Genomic DNA, 12,359 nt, shown 5'->3' with positions numbered 1-12,359 from the left:
TGGTTCAATATTAAAAAGAGAAATAAATAAATAAGTAAATGGTGTTAATTTAAGTTCACTTAGTGGCAGAATTGATGGTAGGAGGCATGGGGATGAATCCTAGTCATAGCATATTAGAGTTTGAAGAGACCTTAGAAATAATTTACTCCTTAGAAACTCCTTAGAAATAATTTAATTGCACAGAACAAGAAACAGGCACAGAAAGGGAAAAGTCTCACAGTTAGCAAGAGCTAGAACTGTGACTGCAAACCCGGGTTTTTTGCCACAATAGTGTACTGCCTCCTTTAAGTTCCTTTTCTTTTATCGAAGTGCTTGTCCCTGGATAGTGCCAGAGAGGATGAAATCACAAGTAGCTGTTCCTGGAGAACTACTTGTGACCACATATGTTATTTATAGTGGAGATTCTTTTTTTGCATGAGTGAGGACCACTGAGGTCTTTAATTTTGCTTTAAGACAGTCCTTCAGGATTACAATTACTTTTGAGGTTACTGGGTTACCTCCTGTGTAGTTCCTGCTGCTAGTGTGATGAAGATAACAATCAACTGAAGGTCAGGAGACATAAGTTAGAATCTGAATGTTGACATCTGACAAATTTCACTATCCTGGCAAACCTATTTCTTCTGTAAAATGTCAATTATAATATTTATATTAGCTAATCTCCCAGAATTGTTGTAAGAGAAGCATTACATAAATCTTCTCTATTATTCATAATATGTTACTTTAGCATTTGAAAGATGGTAAGAGCTATTTCTTCATCACACATTTGTGAGATAATGTGTGTAAGTACCATCACTTCATAATACTGTAATTCAATAACATGGAGTTTCATCAGCATGATTGCTCCCTGCCCATGGACTCGAAATTGCTAAGCAGTCTTCAAGATTGGTTATGACTAAGTGAGCAGAATCAGAAGAACATGTACATAGTTAACAAGATTAAATGATCAATTGTGATGGATTTGGCTCTTCTCAACAATGCAGTAAGTCAAGACAATTCCAACAGACTTGGGATGGAAGACACCAATCACATCCAGAGAGAGAACTATGGCAACTGTCGAATATGGGTCAAAGCTTAATATTTTCACCTTTTTGTTTGTTTTTTCTTTCTCATGCTTTTTTCTCCCTTTTGGTCTGATTTTTCTTGCACAACATATCAAATATGGAAATATGTTAAAAGGACTGCACATATTTAACATATATCAGATTGCTTACTGTCTTGGAGACAAGGTAGGTAAGGGAAAAAGGGAGAAAAAATGAGAACACAAAGTTTTATAAACTGAATGTTGAAAACTACATATATTTAGAAAAAATAAAGTGCTATTTAAAAAATTGATTATGACTGAAAAAATCAACACTCTGTAGAACCAACCTGGTGATGAGCCTTTCCCAATTTCACTCTACTGGTTCTTGGACAATAGACCCACTGTCTATCACTGAACCCAGAGCAAGAATTTTTATCCCCATTTAATCTTGCTCCTTCTACAAATATTTGCATCAATTGTAATTTGCAAACCTTAAATAATATAGAAATATGAGTTACTGTTATTATTGCTACTATTTCAACTCCCAGGTCCTTGTACTTTATAACAATTTTCCCTCATTGATTGTCAGGATCTGCTAACAACTAATACTGCACAATGGGGCTTCCAGTGCCGGCATAATCTTCCTTGCAATCAGACACCAGTTTATAACCCATTATCTGTGAATACAAAGAAGGTTGTCACACTGGAATTAGCTTCCATCCCCCCATTTCAGATGTAAAGAAACAAGTGGCCTGCTAGATGGTCTCTGAGATCCCTTTCAGTTCTAAATTCTTTGGTCCTATTTTGGTCTGAGGGGGAGAATCAATATTGTGCAGAATTAGGCAGATGACAAGCTAGGGGTCTTCTGGTGTTTAGTCAAACAGGTGCTGGCTGATCAAGCAGACAAGCTAATTTGTCTCTCGGAAGAATCAGAACAGTATTATTTTAGTTATGTTTTCTAGGCTATTTGCCTATTTCCTTAATTACTGTTTTGTTTAGTCATTTCAGTCATGTCTAACTCTTCATGAGTTTGGGCTTTTCCTGGCAAAGGCACGAGATTGTTTGCCTTTTTCTTCTCCAGCTTATTTTACAGATGAGAGAACCAAAGCAAACAAGATTATGTGATTTGCCCAAAATCATACAGCTACTAAATATCTGGGGTCAAATTTGAACTCAGGAAGATGAGAATTCCTGACTCCAAAGGGGCACACTGTGCACAATGATGCCACCTAGTACAGCATTTACTTAATATGGACACTAAATGGGAAAAGGTGGGAATTCTGTAACCAATCTAAATTCTAATTACAATTGTGCCCTTGGCCACAACACTTCTCAGGCAAGTCATCGCCTCAGTCTGGGCTGTAATTTTCTCTTCAATAAAAAACAATGAATTGGATTAGCAGATCTCTATGGTCTCTTCCAGCTGAGCTATTCCATGACATTAAATTCTAAGTACAAAGCATCCTTCAGAGCATCTTAAAAACTGATCTAACAAATGACCATCATCTTGTCTTGATGATACTCCCTGTGCAATGCCAGCTCCCAGAAGAATTACTAGCTGTGTGTGGCTGAGCAAATTAGCTTCTGCTAAAACGGTTCTGCTGTCTCCTTGGGAAAATGTGGGGAGAATTACTTATGCCCTCTATTTCACAGGAATGTTATGAAGAAAGTGTTTTTTATATCTTGAAGCATTAAATAAATGCGAATGACCATAAGATGACTGGAAATGTAGATTGGAGCCAGGCTGTGGAAGGCCTTGGATGCCGGGAAGAATTTGTATAATAATCTTGGGCAAGCTCAGACCTTTGCTGTTGGGTTAATATTTCCAGATTGCAGTTTCTTTTTCCATTAAATGTAGGGTTTGGACAAAGGTTCCCTCTACCTGTATAGTTTACAATCCTAGTCTCTGCCCCATTCTACATCTGTAACAACCTAAAGGGAAGCTCCTTAAGCTTAAGGTAAGTTGTTTCCTTCAAAAAACCAGGGGGGTTGTAATGAAGAAAATGTATTGGAAATGATAAAGCTTGAATAGTGAACTTAGTGACTTACCTCAGCCCACTGTAGGACTCGAAAAATGCACACTGGTTACAAAGTGTTCAATTAAAAATATAAGTTGTTATTGCTCTTTCTATTAGAATTAGATTTCTATTTGCTATTTCTATTGCTATTGCTATTTCTATAGAACATGGAGTTCTAGAGATGCTTTTCTCTGCAGGTTTTTCTGCAACATATGAAAGCTCAGAAAAGTCATAGCAAACATACCCAATTCTTGAGAGGCTATGGAATCTTTCAGCAAAAAAGCAATGAAATTGCTGCCAATTCAGTCCAAAAATCTGGCTCAAGTTCTGTAGATTCTGGGGTAGAAACATCTATATTTTGCATATAGTCAATCTACTCTCTAGCAGGTGGCATCAAAATTTAAAAAAAAAAAAACCCAACAACAGTGATTCAGTGGATTTGAATAAATTACTTAATACTCACTTAAAAGGTCATTCCTAATTCCAGCCTAGGTCTTATGCCAGCTTGGCTGTTTATCAGCTGAGTGGGTTAACTGCCATTGCTCTCTGAGACTTTTTATTGCTTTTGTAAAATGGTATTGATACTGCTTACCCCACAGACACACAGATTCTTAGAGCTACAAGAAATCTAACAAGTCGTTCTATTTTAACTTCATGATTTTTTAGAGAATAGAAACTAGGTCCAAAGAGTTTGGACAAAGAGCAGGGTTGCTCATGTTCTCAACTTTGTACAGTCTTAAATGCAATTAACTTGCAAATCAAAACATCACTCTAATATCACTAATACTCTTCAAAAACAAAGGACCAACAACAAGAACAACAACTCTAAATCTCCTGGCACTTAGGATGGTACTACTCTCCAAAGTGTTGTTGTGAAGCTCAAACAAAACAATCAATATACAATATGATACAATCCCAAGACACTATATAAATATTAGTTTTTATTAGTAGTAGTAATAATAAGCAAGTCTAAGTTTTAACAAAAATTTTACTCTTTCAAGAGTCACTTCAGGCAGGAATGCTATGCTTTTATAGATATGAGCTGATAGGCAGAAAATCTAAATTCTATATACAATAAAAGTTGGCATATTGCCAATAGAGCTTAGACTTCCCAGATGGCTGCTAATCTAAAAATGCAAATCAGAAAAAAATTATATGTACATTTTTTATGTTTTTTTCTCCAGGGTGAGAATGCTTGTTCCTGAAGGACTTAGATCCTATGGTTAATATAACACATGATAGGCACCATGATTTGTGTATATGTGTGTGTATAATATAAACAATAATTCTTGGTTTTTTATCTATTTGTGTGTATATGGTAGACAGAAAAAGTGATACAAGAACACTCTCAAGGTCTCTCTTAAGAATTTTGGAATTTATTGTGTGAGATGGGAGACACTGACCCAGCATGGTATGCTCTCATCAGAGAAGGTGATGTGTTCTGTGAGTAAAGCAGAACTGAAGTAGTTCAAAAGAAATATGAGATGTGCAAATTTGGGAAATCCACCCCAAGTGTTTGCATAGACAATTTTTGCCTGACCTATGTAGCGAATTCCAAGTTCATATTAGTCTCATTAGCCACAGTCAGACACACCATAACTTGCCTCTAATATAGTGATGTCATTTTTTGGTTCTCTTTGAGGACAAAGGACAAAAAATAATCAACATATACAAATATATACATATACATGTATACACACATGTCTCCAAGTCCAGTGTTCTTTCTCCTATACCAGACTTGTTATTCAAAGTCTTAAATTTATACCAGAATGCCCATTATGTACTGTATTATATATGTATGTATAACAAAATATTCTACTTCTTGAATTTGTTAAACATAATATATATACACAAATATGTGCATGTAAATATACATACATTTATATATATATATATATATACAAATTTAATATTTTTGAATACTAAGTCTGATATATATTGTATAGTAGGAAGAGAAATAAGTTTGGAGTCAGAAGCCTTGATGTAAAGTTGCAGAAGAACAGAATGTTAGAGTTAGAGATAAGCTTATCTTAAAAGATCAGCTTCTTGAGTTCAGTATCCATGTCTTTAATATTACTCACAGAATATGGTATGTTGCTAGGCATATAATGAATGCCCAATAAATATCTGTTAATTTAGAGGGAACAGCCTGCATGATTGTATTCAGAGATCTTCATAGCCTAGATCTTTCCTATCTTTCCAGTTTTCTTATGTCTTAGTCCCCAATATGCACACTTCTATTCAGTGATCCTGGCCTTTTGGATATTCCACAAACAAAACATTCCATTTCTTGGCTCTGGGAATTTTCTTTAATTATCCCCCATACCTGGAACACTCTCTTTACTCCACTACAACTACTGATCTCCCTGACTTCCTTTAAGTCCCAAGTAAAATTCCACCTTCTACAGAAAGTCTTTTCTAACTCCTCTAAATTCCAGTTGTTTTCCTTCTTTCAATTATTTCCTATTTATCCTGTATATAGCTTGCTTTATAAATATTAGTTTGCATAGTACCTCCTTTATTAGGTTATCACTCTGAAGGCAAAGACTGTCTTTTGCATCCTCTGGGCTGAATAGTGCCTGGTACATTGTAGGTGCTTAATAAATGTGTGGGAGGTTTTTTATTTTGTTTTTTGAATTAAATAGAATGAAGAGAATGGTTTTAAGAAAATCTGGGAAGTTGATGCAGATATGAAGTGAAGTAAGCAGAACCAGAATATTTTATACATCAACAGCAATAGTGTAAAGCTAATCAACTTTGAAAATCTTAGTTCTATATATAGGAAAAGAACAAGGATATTTTGATGATGATCCTCTATTCTTAGTTGGAAAGTTTGTAGTTTGCTTTCATCTTAGTGGCTATCTGATTTTTTAAAAAAAAAACTCCTATGTTTTAAACTTCTATGTTTCTCTCAATTCTATAACCATATTGAAACAAACTAAAATTAAGTCACCTTTGACACATATGATCAGACACAACTTTCTACATTTCCAACAACCTGGCCATTCTTTACTGACAAAACTAAATATATTATATTTAGTATGGAAGTAAACTTTGGTCATATTGATTGCTAGTGCCAAAGCTCCTGGCTACTGAGGAGAATAATAGTCTTGGCCAAGTACTTTCAGACCTAAGAATCTCTGAATAGCAGAGTATTAAAGAGAATAGAGCTTGAGAGGACCTCCTAAGTCATTTAGTTCAGTCCTTTCAAGTTAAAGATTAGAAAATAAGACCTGGAGAAATTTAATGACTTCACCCGAAGTACTACAGACATTAAGAAACAGAATTGGGGTTTGGACAGGACTCCAAATGGAGGACAATTTTCACTAACCAGTACTTGAGAGGCCTAACACAGTCCTGTGTGAGGAAAGCACTTTGTAAAACATAAAGCTGTAGATATGCTCCTAGGGCCATAGAATCATAGATTTTGAGCTGAAAGGATTTTTTGAAAATAATCAAGTCTTACATGAACTGATGCTAAGTGAAATGAGCAGAACCAGGAGATCATTATTCACTTCAACAACAATACTGTATGAGGATGTATTCTGATGGAAGTAGATTTCTTTGACAAAGAGAAGATCCAATTCAGTTCCAATTGATCAATGATGGACAGAATCGGCTACAGCCAGAGAAGGAACACTGGGAAATGAATGTGGAATAGTTGCATTTTTGTTTTTCTTCCCAGGTTATTTTTACCTTCAGAATCCAATTTTTCTTGTGCAACAAGAGAACTGTATGGATCTACACACATATATTGTATCTAGGATATACTATAACATATTTAACATGTATGAGGCTGTCTACCATCTAGGGGAGGGGGTGGAGGGAGGGAAGGGGAAAATTGGAACAGAAGTGAGTGCAAGAGACAATGTTGTAAAAATTACCCAGGCATGTGTTCTGTCAATAAAAAGCTATAATTTAAAAAAATAATAAAAGAAAAGAAAGTAATCAAGTCTGATTCAAACCAGTTCCACTTATGTAGTGATGAAGAGAGCCATCTATACCCAGAGAGAGAACCATGGGAAAGAGTGTGTAAAACAACATAGCATTCTCACTCTATTGTTATTTGCTTGCATTTTTGTTTTCTTTCTCAGTTTTTCCTTTTCTTCCTTCTTGATCTGATTTTTCTTGCATAACAAGATAACTGTATAAATATGTATACATATATTGGATCTAACATTATTTCAACATATTTAACATGTATTGGACTACCTGCCAGCTAGGAGAGGGGATGGGGGAAGGAGGGGAAAATTTGCAGCAAAAGGTTATGCAAGGGTCAATGTTGGAAAAATTACCCATGCATATGCTTTGTAAATAAAAAGCTTTAATAAAAAAGTTTTTTTTAAAAGAAAGTAATCAAGTCCTGTTCCTCATTTTACAAATGAAGAAATTGTTTCTTAGTGTAGATGAGTAACCTGTCTAGGGTCATAGAATAAGTGCCTGAAATAGGATTTGAATTCAGGTCTTCTTCCAAATCCAGGTCTCTTTCCATTACACTATGCTGCCTCTCTTAAATGAGAATGCAACAACATTAAGATAAGTAAGGCAGGCTAACCATTTTGCTCAGAGCTCTAAATGAAAGAAATGGTTGCTTAACAAAATGCATTGAAGCATTTATTATATATGCTGAACACCATGCAAAAACTGGGAACAAAAGAAGTATACAGAAATACAGCCCTTGCTCTCGGGGTTTGCAATTTATTTGAGAAAACACGTATATACTGGCTGATAAAATAAATATGAAAACATGAGATATGCAAAATATTGTGAGACCAATGAAACAGAGGTCAGTGTTGGACTTTGTGAGGGAAAGGAGGGAAGAAGTATAGGAATCAAAGAGGTTTCATGAATGATGTAGTAGTTGTTCCAGTTATTCATTTATATTAAAGTTTAATCCTGCAATTAAATTTTTTTCATTAAAAAAAATGATTTCTAATTTAAACATAACTTTCTCAACCAAATGGTTGGTTGTTGTCTGTTCTTTATGACCAAAATGGTATCACTATGTTGGAGTCAAGGTACAATGTGTCCGGCTGTGGTTGATGAAACCAGTAAGAGCTCAGAAGGCTCTATCACAGGCCAGGCGCACATAGTGCACGTGAACATTTGGAGTGGAGATGTCTCTACACATGAACATCTCGCATTTCTTTTGAGCCACTGCAACTCTGCTTTACTCATAGAACACAGCATCTGCTTTAACGTAGGCATGCCTTGGCCAGCATCTTCCATGTCACACAATCTATTCCAAAGTTCTTCTGAGAGACCTTGAGAGTGTCCTTTTGTTGCTTCTTCTGAGCTCCTAGTGAATACTTGCTTTGGCTGAGTTTTCTCGAAAAGTTTTAAAGACAAATATATTTTGGCACTCAAACAGCATGGTCAGTCCATCAGAGTTGTGCTCTCTGCAGTTAGGTTTCAAAACGTAACCCGTGCTTTATCTTGTAAGGTGATCTTCACAATCTTCCTAAGACATTACAAATGGAAGTGATTCCGTTTCCTGCCTAGATTTCACAGGCATGTAATAAGGGAGTCAGCACAATGGCTCTGTGGATCTTCAGTCTGGTAGGCAGCTTAATATCTCTTCTCTTCCACACTTGCCTTTGGAGCCTCTCCACAATAAGCTAACTCTGGCAATGTATACATCCACCTCATCACTTATGTAGATTTCCTTGATTGTCAGGCCAAAATTAGCACAAGCAGAAGAGAATCAATCCATACTCCAATGCAGCTCTGCCCCAGAGGCTACACTGAGTACACAGTCATCTACAAACAAACAATCACACACCCATTTCCCCTCCGCTTTAGTCTCTGCCTATAGCCTTTTCAAGTTTAATAATTTACCATCAATGCATTACCTGACTTAATGCCATTTCTGTCCTCATTGAAGGCATCTGACATGAAAACATCATGGTAAAAAACACTGGTGCAAGCACAAAGTGCTGCTTCACTCTACTGGTGACTGGGAAAGTGTGAGAGCATCATTCATTATCCAGAACCCAACACAATCATGCCATAATGAAACTGACTTACAATACTGATGAACTTTTCCAGGCAACCAAATTTTGCCGCGATCTTTCACAAATCCACACAACTGAGGGAAACAAAGGTCTGGGTCAGATTGATGAATATTGTTTGCAGACCTCTGTTCTACTCCTGGTATTTTCCTTTGAGTTGTTGGGCAGCAAACACCATATCAACTATTCTTTGGTCCTTTCTAAAGCCACACTGGTTCTCAGATAAATGACTGTCTTTCAGGGAAATGATCAGCCTATCATAGAGGACTCTTGTGATAAGAATCTTAGCATCACTGACTAGAGAGAAACTCCCCTCCAATCCTACCCCCATGATTGTCTCAGGGTAATCTATTTCCTTTACTTTTACAGAAATGGATAATGGAAGCCTCCTGGATAACCTCCTCTTGCTAAAATTTTAGTCAGCTTTTGTATGAGCAGTGGACCTTGTAAAATCTGCTAGAGTAGAATCAGCACCAGGGACTTTGCCCCAGGAAAGGAACTGAATGGTATTTGAAACTCTTCATTGGAAATTCAACTAGAGAGAAACTGACTTCAATCTGAGGTATATATATGGTCAATGGTTTCAGTATTGATTGATGATGATCTGTTGAGAACACTTGAAAATGTTCAACCCATCTTTTCTTGTTCATGTCTTTATCATAACATCAATGTGTCTTCATCAGCACCGAGTATTTGAGATGTACCATATGTCTTCAGGGCATCATAAAAGCAGGTTGGATTATTACTATTAGAGTAAAACTGACTTTCATCTATCTTCTTACTGAGCCAAGAATCCTGTACCTGTCTTAAGATTTGCTTGTACTCTGCTTTTGATGGAATTAAATGCTGCCTTCTTAGAGACAATTAAACTATCCTGCTGGTAAATTCTGTGGAGTTCTTGCTTTTTGCTTATCAGCTTCTGAATTTCCTCATCATTTTTATCAAACTTGAATGTTTTGGTCCAGATAAGCAAATGCAGTGCTTTACAACAAATCTCTGAAAACTGCCTACTCCTTTTCTGCTTCCCTACTGCCAACCCTATGTTGGCTGATCTTTCCCTCTAAATTAGTAGTGAATTTTTTGTACACAAAGAACTGTAATTTGTTGAAGTTAAGTACTCAGGTAGTCATTTTGCTTTGGGGACATCTCTTTTGTTAAATTTGACTATTTAGATTGGAGAAGATAAGTCTAGGACCAGTTTAGCACTCTGCCTTACATTTCTTTCCTTACTTTCCTATCTTATCTGTCTTCCTCCTAAAATGTCAACTTTTGCTGTGAAGGTAGAGTCCTGAAATTTTATTGCGCTTAGGTAAGTGGAAGACAGTGATGATCATGAGAAGGTCAAGTGAAAGCTGTCCAGCTCCATTCCTCCTGAGAACTCCCTGCCATGTTTGGCTATCAGAGCCTACTCTAATATTACAGTCACTAAGAAATATAATTTTGTCCCCTTTTGGTACACTGATGATGAGGGTCTCCAAGTTTTCATAAATTTTTTCTTTGACCTCATGAGGGTTTGGTATAGTGGGAGCACAGGCGCTGATGATGGTGGCATGGTGTTTTCCTACAAATGTCAATCACATTGTCATTAGCTTGTCATTCACTCCTTTTGGTAGGTATACAAGCCTGTTGATTAGACTAGTTTTGATTGCAAGGCCTATGCCAGCTTCATGGCACTCCCCTTTCTGTAACCACTATAGAAAAATGTATATCCAGCTCCAGATTTGGCAAGCTGGATTTCATTTTCCTGCCTTGTTTCACTCAGCACTGCTATTTGGATGAGATACCTGCTGAGTTCTCTTGCAACAAGAGCTGTTCATCTTTCAGGTATACTGGATTTCATGTTGTCCATAAGCACATAAGCTTAGCTTTTGCTTAGCAGCATGTACTGATGGTGAGTGGAATCAACTTTGCAGAAGTTTTTATACATTTTTTATGTTTTGACCACAGGGTAGGATCCCTACCTGCTGCGATAATAAAGCCAGGGTTGGATGAGCAGACAATTTTTAGGGGATCTTGTCTAGCCCCTTCTCACAATAGGAGGTGAGCAGTATAATCCTTAAAAGATTGCTCAGATACCCAAGGGGTTGCTAAATCTCATTGCTGTTTAATCCAGTGAGAAGATGACCCTATGGTCTGAGTTACCTGTGTGCAAAGTTGTGGCCACCACTCCTAGTGTATCCTCACCTGCTGCTTTATCACTTGCCCATTGCCACAGGACTATGAGGTAGGTAAAAGTGGTAAAATGGTATGGGTAATGTCTTTTGATTCACACATAAATTGGATCTAAGTGAGGCAGAGTTGAGTAAAGTCCTCTGTTTTCTTCTCTTCCAAAATCATCAAAGTCCAAATGTGTGTTTCTCTCTCTTCTTTTTATATTGCCTTAATTTCCAATCACACATATAGTAAAAAAGGTGGCTCTCTTTCTTCTCTCTTCACTCTCTATATTATATATATATATATAATGTTTGTATATATTTTCATATACATATATGTGTATATATACATATGTCTGTATATGTGTGTGTGTGTCCACCAAAGAAGGAAATGGCAAAACCTTCCAGTATCCTTGCCAAGAAAACCCTACAGACAGTACGCTCCATGGAGTCATGAAGAGTTGGACGTGACTGGATGACTGAATCACAACATGCCTATATGTACATATGTAAATCTATCTATCTACCTATGTATAGCCCATCTCCTCTTTTATCTAGAATTATTTTTGGTAACAAAGAATGAGAGAAAAATCCCCAAAAAGAATTGGCAAAATTAACCAAATGAGTTTAATCAATTAATTAATCAAATGACAATCAATAAGCATGTATCAAGTACCTACTCTGTGCCAGGCACTATGCTAATAGTAGATACCATTTTCCACATCCATAGAACCTGAGCTTTGCAAAGCAGGGAGGAGGTACATTTTTATCTTATATTTTCCTCACATTTAGTCATTAAAATCATACAGGATTCAGTTTTGTCAGCAGTTTGTTCCTTTCTATTTACCTTGCTGTAGTTACTGTGAGTACTTTCTCTCTTTTCTGCCTTTGTTCTTATCTTTTTGACACCTTATATTATCCTCTTCTCCAGAATTCTCTCCCTCTCCAAGTCTTTGGGATACTGCTCTTTTCTGGTTCCCCTGCTACCTATCTGACCCCTACTCACCTATCCCCTACCCCAATACTTGAGCCACTGGCTTCTCTCTTCCCTCTAATATTACCTTCCATTTACTCTATATATATCTTGTATTTTACATAGTTGTTTGCATGTTGTCTTTCCTATTAGAATGTTGACTTCAAGAAAATATTGTACTCA

General features: G+C 36.6%; 1 protein-coding gene across 3 annotated transcripts in view; it reads right to left on the bottom strand.

Annotated features, from left to right (window-relative positions):
• The window catches only part of MAP6 (microtubule associated protein 6), an 81,048-nt gene that overhangs the window by 54,430 nt on the left and 14,259 nt on the right, over positions 1 to 12,359 (bottom strand). The window lies entirely within an intron of this gene.

The sequence above is a fragment of the Sarcophilus harrisii genome, chromosome 3 (genome assembly GCF_902635505.1).
Source record: "Sarcophilus harrisii chromosome 3, mSarHar1.11, whole genome shotgun sequence".
Lineage (NCBI taxonomy): Eukaryota > Metazoa > Chordata > Mammalia > Dasyuromorphia > Dasyuridae > Sarcophilus > Sarcophilus harrisii.
The sequence above is the reverse complement of the archived record's forward strand: the minus strand, read 5'-3'. Positions and strand labels throughout refer to the sequence as shown.